The 17,152-nt window shown below is 42.9% G+C and overlaps 2 long non-coding RNA genes across 3 annotated transcripts in view; one reads left to right on the top strand and one right to left on the bottom strand.

Annotated features, from left to right (window-relative positions):
- Positions 1 to 1,237: 1,237 nt before the first annotated feature.
- LOC120313967 overlaps positions 1,238 to 17,152 on the top strand; it is a 35,409-nt gene continuing 19,494 nt past the window's right edge. For both annotated transcript variants that reach the window (XR_005558308.1, XR_005558307.1), the window contains exon 1: positions 1,238 to 1,417. This is a non-coding gene — a long non-coding RNA (uncharacterized LOC120313967). The remainder of the gene's footprint in view (positions 1,418 to 17,152) is intronic.
- LOC120313966 lies at positions 4,944 to 6,705 on the bottom strand. The gene is made up of 2 exons (XR_005558306.1): positions 6,157 to 6,705; positions 4,944 to 5,044 (listed from the first exon to the last, which is right to left on the bottom strand). It is a non-coding gene; the product is annotated as an uncharacterized LOC120313966 (long non-coding RNA).

Genomic DNA, 17,152 nt, shown 5'->3' with positions numbered 1-17,152 from the left:
GAAAAAGAGAACGAGAGAGAGAGAGAGAGAGAGAGAGAGAGAGAGAGAGAGAGAGAGAGAGAGAGAGAGAGAGAGAGAGAGAGAGAGAGAGAGAGAAGCAACGGATGGAAACTAATCAAGAAGAGAAGCAACCTAGAACTAAGGAGAAACTTCCTGACAGAACAATTAACCAGTGGAACAACCTGCCTCCAAAAGCTGTGAATGCTCCAACACTTTAAGAAAAGACTGGACAGCCATTTGTCCGAAATGGTGTAGGGTTTCTTGCCTGAGCAGGGGGTTGGGCTAGATGACCTCCAAGGTCCTTCCAACTTCTTCTTCTTCTTCTTCTTCTTCTTCTTCTTCTTCTTCTTCTTCTTCTTCTTCTTCTTCTTCTTCTTCTTATTATTATTATTATTATTATTATTATTATTATTATTATTATTATTATTATTAGAAAGAGAGAAAGAGAGAGAAAAAGGGAAAGAGTCATCCAGGTCATGGCTGTCCCAAAAGTGCTTTTAACAAGAGGCAACTGGATTTCCTTTTTTTTTCTTTGAAGACGTTTCGCTTCTTATCCAAGAAGCTTCTTCAGTTCTTCTTCTTCAGTAGCCTCTTGAAAAAGCACCTTTGGGATGAGCAAGAGAGAAAGAGAGAGAAAGAGAGAGGGGGAGGGAGGGAGGGAAGGGGAGGGAGAGAGAAGATTTGTTTTCCCTTCCTTGTCAAACTGGTGGGGCTCAGAGTTAGATACCATCTGTGGCTGGCAAGAAAGCAGTGGTAGGCAGGCTTTTGCCAGTGTCTGCAAAAGAGCGAGCAAGAAACAAGCGAGCTACACATCTGCATGAGAAAAGACTTGGCCACAACCTTCTCTTTTCAGGGGGGGCGACCCCTGAAGGTGGTTCTCTTTGTGGCCTCCTTATGGAATTGGTACAGCACAGCCAGACAATTTTGCTGGCCATTGTATGACCCTCCCCCCCACTCCCCCCCTACACACACACACACACACACACACACACACACACACCATTTCATACTGCAGGGATTAGACACCAGCTTGACGCTCTCCAGGGGGATGGGAACGATACCAAGTCTCTCCTCTGCCTTTCCCTCTTGAACTGTAATGTATGGGGTTTGTCTGCCTAAATTGGAGCAGTGTAATCTCCTGCTTTCAAAAGAGGCGGGGGGGGGGACCCTGCAGGAGCGTCTGGCTTGTTTCAAACCTTATGGGAAGGTGTCAAAATAGAGGAGGGGGTAGCGATTCCAACCTGAGGAAGCCATTTCATGCAGAATGTCATGCAGTTTTATCTGGAACTTGTTTAGTTTTGATAATTTAGCCTCACATCTCTCTCTCTCTCTCTTCTTTTTCTTCAAAGCTTGCAAATCTTGAAGCTTGCAATTGGCCACGTTAGAAGATACGTTCGGTAAGGAAGCTTCAATATAGGTGAGCACAAATATGCATGTGTGTATGTACAGTATATATGTGGCAGGGTAATAGATTTGAGTAGTGTAGCAGGAAGAGCCTCCTCATTTTGATAGCTTTTCCTTACAGGCATTTTGCTTTAGGGCTGCAGATGTTTACCTAGCCTTCCCACGCCATATTTGCATCCGGATATTTGCATAACACACAGAGAGAGAGAAAGAGAGAGAGAGAGAGAGAGAAGAAATTAAAATGCGTCTTGTTTTAATATGATAAATAGGAGAGGCACAGGTCCATAATTTTTATAATTTTTTTGTTTTTTTGTTTATTTATTTGACACTTGCAAACTGGTTCAGTCTAATGTGGCTAACAACAGGTAATCTTCAACTTACAACTGTTGGCTCAGGGACTGAAGTTACAATGGCACTGAAAAAAGGGTCTTGTGACCATTTTTCACACTTACAACCATTGCGGCATTCCCACGGTCACGTGATCAAAATCTGGACACTTGGCAATTGGCCAGAGTTTATGATGGCTGCAAAGCCCCAGTGTCAGACGGTCAACTTTTGTAACCTTTTGACCAGCAAAGTCAACGGGGAGCCAGATTCACTTAATGTCTGTGTTACTAACTCAACAACTCCCACAATTCAGTTATGAACCGTGGCAGGAAAAGTTGAAAAATGGGGTGAAAGTCACTTAACAAATGACTCGCTTAGCAAAAAGAAATTTTGGGCTCAAATTTTGGATTCAAATTGCAGTCATACATCAAGGACTACCTGTAGTACAGCAAAACAAGAGGAGAAAGAATAACCATGGTTGAACCCAACTGATAGATAAACAATGTTCAAGAAAAGAAAGCTGAGAACACATTTGTAGCTCAGAAATAATGATGGCGTTCAGCCCTGTTATTATTTACACCACTGTGAATCTTATATGCACAACGATGGGAAGACATACTAATTCCTACAATGGAAGAGTGGGTGGTAAAAGTGATGGAGTTAGTGGAGGTATGAAGTTGATTGTTTTAATGAAAGAAAAGTATTTATTTAATTTTGTTTCTGAGTGGCCTGGTGGTGTAGAGTTGGAGCTCTCACCTCACAATCAAGAGGCTGTGAGTTCGATCCTAGGTAGCGGCAGATATTTCTCTCTCTCTGGGAGCAAAGAGAAAATATCTGCTATGAACTCCACTTGGGCATCAGGAAGGGCATCTGGCCAGTAAATGCTCAGCTCCATTCAGTCGTCCTGACTCCACCTCAATGCAAAGGATTACTGGGTCGTTAAAAGAAGGTGTGTGGGGGAATCTAATGTTGTTTCTACTTGGAAATTACTTCTGGGTTTTTGCTTGCAACTGAAAAAAAAATAAAACTTTGATTTTGGGTTTTGATGGTTGAAATGATTTTGTTATCACTGAAATGTCGTAAATGTAAAAGCAAATGGTTGAGATTACATTATTTTTGCAATCTACTCCACCGAAGAAAGTCAGAAAGTCATTCCTTTTTGCTCCTCTGTTTGCACTTCTCTCTTTCTTTTTCTTGTTATTCTAGCTTTGGTTCCTTCTATAATTTTATCTTATAATGAAAGTTCATAAAAAATATTTTAAAAAGGTAATAACAATGGCCTTTCCTAAATGATGTCACTGCCAAAGAGCAGGATTTCAGCTGCCCACTGGAACATTAATGGGGGCACGGGAAGACAGCTAGCCTATGCTAATTTTGGAGGAATGAATGCAGCTATCTACTCCTGCTGATACGTGTGTGCGCGTAGCATGAATGAACACATCTGGAGGGCACCAGCCTGGGGAAGACCATTACAAAGGCAAAGGTCAAAAAGATGATGCCACAATCAAGTACCTCTCTGCCCCCCCCCCTTCAGCTGAAGTCTTCTGCTAGGAACCAGATTTGTTTAGATTTTTTTTTTTCTTTTGTGGATGAATAAGGAGGAAAAGGGTTCTGGGAAAACAGAGGGGCAAAATATACAACAGTAGCAACTTCTTGACCCCTGCATGTGAAAAGGTATTAACCTTTCACGCCTATGACCTCTCTCATGTGACTGGGGTCAAGAGGATTTTGAAGGGGGAAAAAAAGACTGTTAGAACTTCAGGAAGTTTTCTCTTTTAAACAAAGGAGGTGCTGAGTCAGGACAGCGTTGCTGCCTCAGATGTATCCCATCAGCGTGTCCAGATCTGGGAGAAAAATAACTAGAAGAGGCAATGTTGAGAGTTGTGTCAAATACACCTGGGGATTGCCATTATAGAGTCAAGATTTAAGAGGCCCCAGAATTCTGCTTTTCTGACTGCATTCAATGAAAATGAGTGACATGGTCTTCTCATGTATCAGTGGATGGAACATCTCCAGTAGTTGAAATAGTCAGGTTTTCTTTCTAAGAAGGAAGTGGGAGGGAGAATCCATACGTGAATTATATTTACTTACAACCATTTGTTTATCAACTGTTCAAAGTTACAAGAGCGCTAAAAAAAGGAGTGACTTATGACCACTTCTGGCTAACGCTGCAGCATCTGCTTGGTCATGGGATCAAAACCAGCATGGTTGGCAACTGGTGTGTATTTATAATGATTACAGTATCCTGGGGGCACGTAATTGCCATTATGAGCCAAGGTGGCGCAGCCGTTAGAGTGCAGGACTGCAGGCCACTTTAGCTGACTGTGTTCAGCAGGTCAGCGGTTCAAATCTCACCGGCTCAAGGTTGACTCAGCCTTCCATCCTTCCGGGGTAGGTAAAATGAGGACCCAGATTGTTGGGGGCAATGTAAATATATATATATATATATACATTGCTTATTGGTGTACACCGCTTAGAGAGTGCTTCCACTTAAAGCGGTATATAAGTCTCATAAATAAATAAATAAATTTGCGACCTTCCTAGTTCGCTTCTGGCAAGCAAACTCGATGGGAGAAACTGAATTTGCTGTGTACTTCATTTACTGTAACAACTGCAACGATTCGTTTAACAACCATGGCCAAAAATCCATGGTAAAATTGGGCATGACTCATTTAGCAATCACCTTGTTTAACAACGGAAATTCTGGTCCCAGTTGTGCTATAAGTCAAGGACTCCCTGTAATAATATCAATGGAATACTAACCAAAACAAAACAAAACAAAACAAACCCACCTGAAAGCAACCCATCTGTTTCTTAAATATGTTGTGCAGGCAGTACACTGAGGAATGCCATTATCCCCAGTAACCTCACTTAGCTCATTAATACAACCAAATTTCTCTTTAAATGAGGAATCTAAAGTTAGAACGCATATTTTGTTTCCTGAACCAATGTGCACAGTCATGCCATACCCTGCAGGGGACAGCACCTTTCTCAGACAGACACCACTGTTTGGCTTTTAAGAGACTCTCATCACAGATCCATTTTTGGTTGACACTAGTATGTTTAGTTGGGGAGAAGGAAGCACCACATGGGTTGTGTTGGAAAGACAGAAAGACATTGGCTGAAAATGCCAATAAAAACAGGGCTAGGAAGGAAGCAGAATTCCAGAGGAGAATGGTCCACCCCAAACATCAGAGTACAGTAGTCTAATCCTCTGGGTACTTGCAGCTTTAATAGACATGAAAGATGGGCTGGATGAACAGTGGAGTCAGATCCTGCTTACACCTTTGTTCCATCCTGCTTCACATGTTGCCTGCAATATAGATAAACATCATTATTTCCATTTATTATTTATTCCATTTATTATTATTTCCAATTATTTATAATGATTGCATTAGCCTGGAGTCATGTAATTGCCATTTGCAGCCTTCCTAGCTGTCTTCTGACAAACAAACTCAGTGGAAGAAACTGAATTTGCTGTGTAATTCATTTAACAACTGCTATCATTAGATAAGTCTCTTACTTAGATACATTATATTCAGGGGCTTTCTGTCATTGTTCAGGACTGACACACTGGGAGTATCCTAAACCATTCAGCTTTCTCCAGCTTGAAGCCTTGCAGAAACTTTTGTCTGTTGAACAACCGTTCTTTCTCTTAAAGACCACACTGCCAGTGCATGATGGAGAAATGTAGTCCACCTCTTAGAAAACAACAGTTAAGGAGAGTTAAATGTGGTAGATCTGAGAACTTGGATTTTATCAGGTGGGTTAACCTCACCAGCCTCCCTTACCTGCTTTTTTTGTCTCATAATAATAATAATAATAAAGTTGGAAGTGACCTTGGAGGTCATCTAGTCCAACCCCCTACTCAGGCAGGAAACCCTATACCATTTCGGATAAATGGCTGTCCAGTCTCTTCTTAAAGACTTACAGTGTTGGAGCATTCACCACTTCTGGAGGCAGGTTGTTCCACTGGTTAATTGTTCTAACTGTCAGGAAGTTTCTCCTTAGTTCTAGGTTGCTTCTCTCTTTGGTTAGTTTCCACCCGTTGCTCCTTGTCCTGCCTTCAGGCGCTTTGGAAAATAGCTTGACTCCCTCTTCTTTGGGGCAGCCCCTGAGATATTGGAAGGCTGCTATCATGTCCCCCCTCGTCCTTCTCTTCATTAAACTAGACATACCCAATTCCAGCAACCGTTCCTTATATGCTTCAGCCTCCAGTCCCCTAATGGGACATCCTTATTCCTTCAGCTTTTGCTTCCTACCCACAAATCAATGACATCATGACTCCCTGTAATAACAATTTACTTCTTTTAATATGCAAAGCCCACCACCAATTCTTGAAGGCCCTCAATTTGTGGGAGAAGCATAATCAAAGGTACATAGCAGGAGCTAGACTATGAAATAGCAACATCACGAATTCCTCACCTTCTGATCTAGGTGGCCAAGATGAAGGCATAGAAGGTTCCTTCAACCAAAAGAACAAGGAGGAAGAGAAGAAAGATGAAGAGCAGAAAGAGAAGAAATGGGATATTGGAAAATAAGCAATAGCATCCTGGTCCCGTTTGCACTGGCTGGGAAGGTGTAACAAATGGCTGGAACATCAAAGTCCCAGCCATCCCATGTTCTTTTATGCCAGTGGATGAAGATGAACTAGGTGACTGGGAGACATAGGGTTGGCTGGGTTATGCAAATGTGGCCAGTGTATGTAAGCTAAACATCACAATTGATGTCCCAGATCTCTAAGAGCATTGACATCAGTTTTGAGACCCTTGTCCAACTTACTCAAATATTATATGTTGGCTTCAGCAGCAGAAGAACATAATGGCAAAAGAGGAAGAAGCATGATCTGCCATCATAACCTTGCCCAGGGGCCACTCTGTCTAAAGGCCAAGAAGCTAAGCTTAGGAACTGTGATGGCGCAGTGGTTAGAATACAGTATTGCAGGCTGACTCTGCTCACTGCCAGGAGTTTGATTCCGACCAGCTCAAGGTTGACTCAACCTTCCATCTTTCCGAGGTCAATAAAATGGAGACTCAGATTGTTGGGGACAATATACTGACTCTGTAAACCACTTAGAGAGGGCTATAAAGCACTATGAAGCAGTATATAAGTCTAAGTGTTATTGCTATTGCTTAGTTACAACACTTCCTTGCTCTCATGTTCTCCAGCAGCTGATATTCAAAAGAAATCTATCTTTTCTTCTGAGGGCCATCTTAATGTTCCTCACGATTAGTGGTCTTGATCTGCTTCCTTCAAAAATCTATCTTTGTTAAAGAGCATCCAGATGTTACAGAGCTTGTTTATTCACAAATGGCTCCAGCCGTTTCCCAGCCATCAAATGATAGCATAACTGATTATCTGGTACAAGTGTAATATTACCTGGGCTTGAAAGTTCCGGATAAAATATAAGAGTTCAGATTGAAAGCAAAAGTTGTACATCAAGACAACTCCAAATGGAACTCTGGCTGGAGACTTGCCCAGTTTGTGAGCAAAATTCTACATTGGAACCAGATATGGTTGCCTGTCAAATGTGTTGGCCTCTCGTCTCCCTTTAGGCACATGTGCTGAGCATCAAATTGGAAAAGGCAATCTTATACTGTGCTATTAAGGAATCCCGTGGGAGGACCCTCTTAACAAAAGAGAATTTGCTGGGTTAAGAAACCATTGTACTGATTGTGATGCCATCTCTGGTTCTGAGAAGAGTGATGTAATTCTTGATGGCTGGGGAAATAATCTGGAGATGATCTTCCCTATTGTGCAGACACCTGAGCACCCCTCAAACCTAGGGGACACTATATCAGACTCAGTTATTGCATGTCAGGGGAGAAACTACCAGTCCAATATTCAGACTTGGAACTGAGATTTTTATATTAAAACCTCCGCTCCCCACTCTCAGAGTAAGAGGAACTACTAAGTCATCCTATCCTTATATTTTTTTTTTTTACATTTTTATAAAGCACTGAGTTTTAGCCCATTGCCATTTTTATTTTCTAAAGCACCTATTTAAAGTCCGAAGTCGTATTTGGAGATTTCACAACCTATCGGCTTCCCATTTATTTATTTTCATTAAAATACTCTTTAAAAATAATAAAGTCAAGTAGGGCAGAGACTCGAAAGAATTGAGAATGTGTTTGTGACTATGGGCACTGCATTGCCTAGCTTAAAACATGCAAAATGAACACCACACAGCCCAGAAGAAGGGAGTGAAGTCAGCCAAGTAACAACCTTATACCTGAAATTTCATGGCCGCGCTCCCTGAATAAGAGCAGAGAGACTCGGCCAAGGGGTGGAAGTGGGGAAGAAAAGTGTTGTATTTAATGAGGTGACTTCCAGTTGTAAATGAAACAGGGCGGGGTATATTGTATGAACTCTGACCCTCGCTGTCCATCTCAGCTTTTATCCGAGAGTTTTATGAGCTGCATAAAGACCCACCACAGCTCAGAGCACCACAATTGGATTTAAAGGGGAAGGGGATGAAGGAGAAACACAGGAGCTCTTGTGAGAAGGCCAGGAAAACCATCTTGGTTTTAGAGAAAAGAAGAAGAAGAAGAAGAAGAAGAAGAAGAAGAAGAAGAAGAAGAAGAAGAAGAAGAAGAAGAAGAAGAAGAAGAAGAAGAAGAAGAAGAAGAAGAAGAAGAAGAAGAAGAAGAAGAAGAAGAAGAAGAAGAAGAGAAGAAGAAGAAGAAGAAGAAGAAGAAGAGAAAAAGAAAAGAAAAAGAAGAAGAAGAAAAGAAGAAGAAGAAGAAGAAAGAAGAAGAAGAAGAAGAAGAAGAAGAAGAAGAAGAAGAAAAAGAGAAAAAGAAAAAAGAAAAAGAAAAAGAAAAAAGAAAAAGAAAAAGAAAAAGAAAAAAAAAAAGAAAAGAGAAAAGAAAAAGAAGAAGGAGGGAGGAGGAGGAGGAGGAGAGGAGGAGGAGGAGGAGGGGAGGAGGAGGAGGAGGAGGAGGAGGAGGAGGAGGAGGAGGAGGAGGAGAAAGGGAAAGAAAGAAAGAAAGAAAGAAAGAAAGAAAGAAAGAAAGAAAGAAAGAAAGAAAGAAAGAAAGAAAGAAAAAGGAAGGAGGAGGAGGAGCTAAAGCAGGATGTGGAGCAATTTCTTCTATTTCTGTTTCTGAATTAGAGCCTGACTAGCATCTATCTATCTATCTATCTATCTATCTATCTATCTATCTATCTATCTATCTATCTATCTATCTATCTATCTATCTACCTACTTACCTACCTACCTACCTACCTACCTACCTACCTACCTACCTACCTACCTACCTACCTACCCACCTATCACTTGACTGACTCTGAATTAGTGCCTGACTTGTTTCTAACCTATTTAGGACAGGGGTGGGCAATTAATTTCCCCACGAAGTCACAAGGGAAACTGGGACTGTTGTGGCTGAACCCATAGGGCTGTAAAGGTGTATAGGCATACATGCATGCACATGCATAAATTGAAAACAAAAATATAGCAGTCACCTTCCAAATAAAAGCAGTCCACGAGGGCTGGACAAGGATAGCCAAAGGGCCAGATGTGTCCCGGAGGTAGTAAAATGCCCAGATCTGGTCCAGGATGTAGGGACACTTCCCTGCACAAATCCTTAATTACAATCTAGAAACAATATCACATACAGGTAGTTCTTGATTTACAAGAACTTAATAAACATTCAACAATCCTCCTGTGGTCCCATAATCACATTTTGGATGCTTGGCAATTGGCCTACATTTATGGCTGTTTGCAACATCCCATACATGACATTAATTTATGACTAGAAGCTGGAATTTACTTCTAGTTTCCAGCAAAAAAATGTATTATCTTATCAACCATGGTATTTGCTCACCGACTACTGCAAAAAAGACATAAAATTAGGTGCAATCATCTAGTGACCCACTAAATGACTGGCATAATTTCAGGATCAATTACGGTGATAAGTCGAGGACTTACTTACAGCTGCATTTGAAGGAAGGCTAAGCTAAAGCATTAGACATGAGTTGCTATTTGGAGAAGAGATAAATAAATAATTCTGCTCACTCAGATTTGGCTGCTGAATTCTAGTGGACTTCACAAGTTGCAGAGCAGTTTGTACAACTTGCTAAACCAGGCTAAAATAGAGCTGGGCAAATTAGTGGTTCAGGGTTATATGGGAAATTCAGACCCCGTCTTAGCCAGAGCTATCAGCCAGGCCGTTGTGGGGTGGTGGTAAGGGTGTAATGTGTTATATAAACACAGACAGTGCATTGATGGGGTTGAAAATTTCAATGGTTGGTGTAATCTGACATGGACAATTATCCCCATCTACAACTCATCCCTTGCAGCCATCCCAGTGGTGTGAAGTCAGTCGATAGCTCGCCTCTCCATGAAGGAAGAGGAGAGTTGAAAGAAATTCTGTCTAAGCCTTCTTCCATTATTGGAAGGAATGTTTTTCATCCCCTCCTCTCAAAACATTCTTTGATGAAAATGAACCAGATTGAAGTCAGTAGCTGCTCTCCGGCAGCCAATCTGGAACCAATCTTGGGGCTTTAGATTTCTTCTACAATTGTTCCAGAAGACCGTCCTGCTTCTCAGGTTAAATACGAATACAGGTGGTCCTCAACCACCACGGAGCCCGGGATGTATGTTGTTAAGTGAGACATTTGTTCAGTGAGTTTTGCCCCTTTTGATGACTTTTGTTAAGTGAATCACTGCAGTTGCTAAGCTAGTAACACGGTTGTTAAGTGAATTTGGCTTTCCCATCGACTCTGCTTGTCAGAAGAGTCGCAAAAGGGACACGGCAACTGTCATAAATGTGAGCCAGTTGTCAAGCATCCAAATGTAAATCACGTGACCCTGGTGGATGCTGCAACACTTTTCATAAGTGTGATGAATGGTCATACGTCACCTTTGAAATGGTCACTAAATGAACTGTTACAGGTTGAAGGCTACCTGGAGTGCAAAATGTTTTGCTGGTGTTTTAAATCTCTCTGGTCCTGCCCAGCTCCACAGCTGACTGGTGTGTCTTTTTACTGCCCAGTTTGGAGTGGTGCTTTAGGAGCCCTGAGGCACTCAAGGAGTTAAGTGGTTTCACGCATTCACAGATGCCCTTTAATGAAACCAACAGGCATGATATGTTTGTTCCCACAATGGGCCAGACCCCAGGGAGGAGCTGAGCCCCCCAGCTCTTCTCAACTGTCAGAAAGCCGCTGTGATTCAAGCTTCCAGCAGCAGGGGAGGGATATGTGAAAGAATTCACAAGCGTCCAAAAGACATCAAATTCTGGGAAAGCCACCAGACTTTCTTTTCCTCTCTTCACCCCTCCCATCTCTGTCTTTCTCCCCCCCCCCTTCGGTGACGTGAGAAAATCCAAAGAGATTTTGAGTCTGGCTGAACTGCAAAAGAATTAGGTGGTGGTACTGGGTACCAGCCCCACTCAGGGTGTAACTGGGTTTCACAATAAGGAGATAGGCACCAGGAGAGCAAGAATACACTGCCAACAAATAATTATTCCACTTATCTCTTTCTTATGTGGCTGGTGGCCACAGGGTTCTACCGAGAAAATCCTCCCCCCCACCACATTCAGATTATATAACTGAACTATAAACTGAAATTCATTAACCCTAAACTGGTTTGTTTTAAAGTTTGTACCAAGAACTGGGGAGGAGGAGGACTGTGGAGTCCTTGATGCTCTCTGAGCTTGGTTGCTTTCTTGCAGACGTTTCATTACCCAACTAGGTAACATCATCAGTATTAGTAGGGAGTGAGGTATGTGGAGGAGGAGGAGGAGGAGGAGGAGGAGGAGGAGGAGGAGGAGGAGGAGGAGGATTTTCAAGGGCTCAAAAGAGTTTCAGATATTTTTTTTTGAGCCAAATGATTTTTACAGCAACCTAAAACTTGATTTGCATCTTCCACTTGTCTCAAATTCAAAATTGTGTTAACTCTAGTGGTTTATAATGGCAGGGTATCATAGATCAGCTTACAGTGTTTCTCAACCTTGATAATTTTAAGGCATGTGGACTTCAACTCCGGAAATTCCACAGCCAGCAATGCTGGCTGTGGAATTCTGGGAGTTGAAGTCCACATGCCTTAAAATTATCAAGGTTGAGAAACACTGGTTTAGAATATAAAGGGACCTGAAAATCTAGCTGTTCTGATGGAGTCAGAGACCTTAATAGAAAAGAGGTCCATAACTTAACTCTAATATTAACTACATCAGTAATTTAGACTCCAAGAGAAATGACTGGCAATTGACCCAAAGGCAAAATATTCACAGCCATGCCTTGATGCTGAGGGTGATTTCCTGCCAGACACCCGGAATTATACTTGGCAGTTCAAAAGCTACTTTGGCCCTTTTATAACTGAAGACAGCAATCTTATTTCAATTATTCTTTGCAAGCACTTGGAGAGAAAGGAGGTTTATTTACTGCAAAGTACCTCAAAGTGCCTTTCCAAAAATGTTGCCAAGAAAGAAAGAAAAAAAGGGGGGGGGGGATCAAAGCTTACAGTCCTGGGAGACCAGAACAAGAGAGAGCATAGAGTCAATCAAATGCCCATTTTTTTGTCTACAGGGAATCTGAAAGCTGTCTTCAGCTATGTTTATTTTACATTGACTCAGCAGTATCTTTAGGTTAACTGCAGCTTATTAAGTTCAGGCAGTGTGATCATTCTGCTTCCCCATCTCTGAGGTTTGTGTGGTTTTCTTTGATATGAACGCCTTGAAGAACTCTTATTTAACCACTGGAGCCATCAATGGAAGTCAATAACGCTACAATAAGTAGGATTGTGATCGGATAAGGTTCTACATCAGTGGTTCTCAACCTTTTTAATGCTGCGACCCCCAACCGATCGTAAGTCGAGGACTACCCAACCGGTTGTAAGTCGAGGACTACTCAACTGGTGCAGCACCGTTTGCAGAATGGGACTTTTGGCGGGCTCAGCAGGGCAGAGACAGCCTGGACAATTCCTATTGGCTTTTGAAAGCCAATAGAATTAGACTCTATTCAAGAGAGTCTATTCTATTGGCTTTCAAAAGCCAATAGAATAAAAGGGAGTAGCACAGCTAAGGAAAAGGGGGAAAGAAATGGCGGACTGCGTTGTTTGGCGACCCCCGTGAAATGGTCGTTCGACCCCAAATGGGGTCCCGACCCACGGGTTGAGAACCACTGTTCTAAATGAATTATGTATCCAAAGTCTTGCATACATCTTCCTCTACTTATCCTACATCAGGGGTGTCAAACTCAATTTCATTGAGGGCCGCATCAGCATTGCAGTTGCCCTTGGGGGGCTGGGTGGGTGCAGCCTACTGGGTGGGCGTGGATGGAGTGGGTGTGGCCTACTGGGTGGGGGTGGCCAGCTCTACATCCTTCGTGCCAAGAGTGCCTGTGGGGGCCTGGGCAGGAGTGGGACAGATCTGAGGGTCTCTGGCAGAAGGGGGTGGGACCGGGGCAAGTGCCAAGGCATGGTCCATTTCTTCATTCCTCACAAAGGGTGACACCTCCCCAGCATGCACCCAGGGGGCAAGGTCGACACAGCAGGGGCTGGTTCCTCGCTGTTTCTGGACGGCCTTGTGGAGCTAAGACTGAATGTGTTTCAGCATAGATGGCCACCACAAAATTGTACATTGGCTCTTGGCCAGCCTGGGCCAGAGCCAAGGCAGCGAGGGCCGTTCCCTCACTTTTTCCAGGATGGCTTCGCGGGCTACATGAAACCACTTCACAGGCCGCATCCGGCCCCCGGGCCTTTTGTTTGACATGTCTATCCTACATTATCAGAGAAATTTTTTTTAAAAAAATAAATGAATCTGTTTTGGTTCACAATGTGTAAATCTATCCAATGCATGCCTTAAGGCAGAAGTCCCCAATCTTTTGGGCACCAGGAACCAGTTATGTGGAGAGAAGTTTTTCCATGGACCAGTGTGTGGTTTTGTGTGCTGCCTGCATCCCCCGGATGGGGCTTTGCTTGTTTTTGCAGACCAGTTGCTGGCATGCTGCGGCCAGGTACTAGACCACAGACGGGGGTTGGGGACCCTTGGCTTAAGGAACATTACTCTAAGATCTTCAGTAAGAAGTTGTCCATCTGATGGACAGCCTAGTGATGATGATGGATTGTGAAGGTCCCAAAAGGGAACTGGATTTTTTTGTTTTTTTCTTTGAAAACGTCTCGCTTGTCATCCAAGAGAAATTCTAAAGAACTGAAGAAGCTTCTTGGATGAGAAGCAAAACATTTTCAAAGAAGAAAACCAAGGAAGTACAGTTGCCTCTTGGAAAAGCACCTTTGGGACAACCATGACTTGGATGAGTGAGAATCTCCATAGGCAGGATTGTGAAAGCATTGTTCACAAAATTAGAAAAGATTCAGCAAGAAGAAGCAGGCTTTGAAACATTTTCCTTCAAGGGAGATGGCAGGGCACTACAGCAACTCTGGAAATGGGGTTAATCCTAATTGCCTGGCTATGGTGTGTGACTCTTCAATTGTTGTGATAACATAAGCCTTGGCTGCAGACATCACCCTTATCTCTGTCTTGAAACCAAGAGCAAAGATTTGATGGATGTGCTTATTATCCCTCCCTTGATTTATAGCCAGCCTGTAGGTTCATGGCTGTTGGCTGACATCAGTATGCATGGATTATTCATTCCCTATTTCCCTGAAAAATTCTCCCTCCCTCTCCCTCTATGGAAGACAGTGAGATATCTCCTTGGCTTGCTACCTTTGGGTCAAAAGGTCATCTGTCTGGAATTGATGGGGAGATACAGCCAGACTTGGAATTTCTGAGTGCAGGGTAAATGTCTTTCTGTTCTCAACTTTTAAAAGGTTTTGATTTATGATAGTTAGATAATTTTACAATATTCTCAAGAAAAAAGGCCTTGAACTGAACCTCTTGTACTAACAGTAGTTCCAGTATGGTGTCTCCGCAAATATAACAGATTTACAGGCTAATGGTATATGAAAGGGACAGTCGATGACCTTGTGTTAGGATTACAGGGAATGGACTAATTAAATTATCGATCTATTTGGTTCAGTCTGGTCTTCTTCAGTCTCCTGGTGCACTTCCTTTGTTGATGGACGGCGCCCAGATTTCCAATCAGCAGACCTACCCATTGTGGTGATGGGCTTTATATTTGAGATGTGTTTGAATATTAGTAGCTTGGGTTGGTGGTTGGGCTGTTGGTTTGATCTCTGAGCTTGGCAATTTGGCTGCAAACATTTCATCTCCATTCTGGGAAGGGGAGACATCTTCAGTGTGCTTTGAATTGTGCTCGTCTGTCAGAGCACTGGCCTTTAAATACCTTTTTGTGTGATGTAAATTGGTGTGGGTGTTATTTGTCGGGATGTTTCTGAGTCATGGTCTGGTTTCAGGCTGTTTAATTGGCTGGTTGTTGTTGCTGGGCCATAGTCTTTGTGTTTAAGTATCGTCTGTGTGATGCAAATGGTGTCTATTCAGTGGTGGGAGTCAGCCGGTTCACACCCCTTTGACAATACTGGTAGCTAATTTTTTGTTGCCCAGGCCCAGAAGCAGCATCCACACTAGAGAACTGGTTGTTCCTATATCTGAATCCCATCACTGCCTACAAGGGTTGGGAATCTGGAATCAGAATCAGAATAGAGTAGAAGGGACCTTGAGGGTCTTCTAGTCTAACCCCCTGCTCAAGCAGGAGACCCTGTGTCCAGTGGTGGGATTCAGCCGGTTTGCACCACTTCACCAGAACGGTAGCTAATTTTTTGTTGCCCAGGCCCAGAACGGACTTCCAGAAGCAGCATCCACACAGAGAACCAGTTGTTCCCATATTTGAACCCCACCACTGTGTTTATTCATTTGGTTGCCTCTGAGTCATGGTCTGATTTTGGGTTGTTTGGCTGGCTGGCTGTTGTTGTTGAGACGTGGTCCAGTTTTTAGTGGGGGGGGGGGAGTTGTGATTTTTGTTGCTGTGTGGTGGAGTGCCTATTTGTTCATTTTAAATGCTGCCTTCGGGATTGCAGTTGAAGTAGTTCTTTTGTTCTCAGCAGTTGGTAGGATGGGTCAATGTCAATGTGTCAATTGGCTTATTGGTGGAGAATTCCTTGTTTTTCTTTGAAGATGTTTCACTTCTCATCCAAGAAGCTTCTTCAGCTCTGACTGGATGGTGGGAAATGGAAGGATTTATACTTCTTGAAGACAGCTGGTCATTTGCATTCTTTTTAGAGAGTTGTTGAGCCCTCCTGGAGGTTTACCTGTGTCATCAGGGAAATGTCTTCAAAGAAAAACAAGAAAGTCTAGTTACCTTATGAAAAAGCACCTTTGGGATAACTATGACCTAGATGACTGAAAATCTCCATAGACATTTTGCCTGCAAAGCTCCTATGAGAAGCGAAACATCTTCAAGGGAAAAAACCAGTCCAGTTGCCTTTTGAAAAAGCACCTTGAGATAACCATGACTTGGATGACTGAGAATCTCCGTAGACATCTATCTGATGTATGTCTTTCTCATCAAAAATCACGGGCAGCTTAAAAATTGGGAACTTGCTATCTCTTCATTAAAATGCACAAACTCTGTTCAGTCTACCTGAACACAGCAAGCCCTGTCAGTGGCTATATCTTCATTTAACATTCTGAGGGCAAGAAGTATTGCACAAAATTCATTTCTTCATAATACTCTTAGAAGGCAGTCTACATCACTAGCTATTCTTTCTGGCAGGGACTTGTCTCAAATTACACTTGGAACTGGGGAATGGAGAGAGAAGGAGCAATTTGGAAATAGATCAACCAACAAAATCCAGCAATGAGTTTTCCACATTTCCCATCTGGCTCACAGTATCATAGCCTAGTTGTCAGTGAATTGAGATTCACAGACAAATGCACAGAACGGTTATGCCATTCTGGCTGTGTATGTGTAACTGGAGAGCACAGCTCACCTTGTGAGCCACACCATCCGGCCTCTTCATTTAGAAAAATATACAACTTTTACCTCTTAGCTCTCTTGAAATGATTTGTGGAGAAAAACTGTTGGGCCTAGTCAGCTCCCAACAGTCCTTTGTTTCAGATCATGTGTTCATAATGTCTTGTGTTCCCATTTTGATCTCAAAGTTTTGATCATTCTAGAACAGTGGTTCTCAACCTGTGGGTCGGGACCCCATTTGGGGTCGAACGACCATTTCACGGGGGTCGCCAAACAAGGCTGTCCGCCATTTTTTTCCCCTTTTCTTTGGCCACGCCCCTGGCACCCAGTGATGTATAAGTGGTTGGGGGTCACCACAACATGGGGAACTGTATTATGGGGTCGCGGCATTAGAAAGGTTGAGAACCACTGTTCTAGAATGATCATAAAATTTCCTTTCCTTTCCTCTCCTCTCCTCCCCTCTCCTCCCCTCCCCTCTTCTTTGCTTCCTCTCCTTTCTTCCCCTTCCCTTCCTCTGTGCAACTCCAACAGAATTTCCTTCTGAGCAACTGTGAACAGGGTTGGTTTTCATTTCCAGCTTACCACATAT

This window comes from Crotalus tigris, unplaced genomic scaffold, assembly GCF_016545835.1.
Source record: "Crotalus tigris isolate CLP2741 ecotype Arizona unplaced genomic scaffold, ASM1654583v1 scf7180000018825.4774228, whole genome shotgun sequence".
In the NCBI taxonomy this organism is placed as follows: domain Eukaryota; kingdom Metazoa; phylum Chordata; class Lepidosauria; order Squamata; family Viperidae; genus Crotalus; species Crotalus tigris.
Note: the sequence above shows the minus strand (reverse complement) of the source record. Positions and strands in the feature narration are given on the sequence as shown.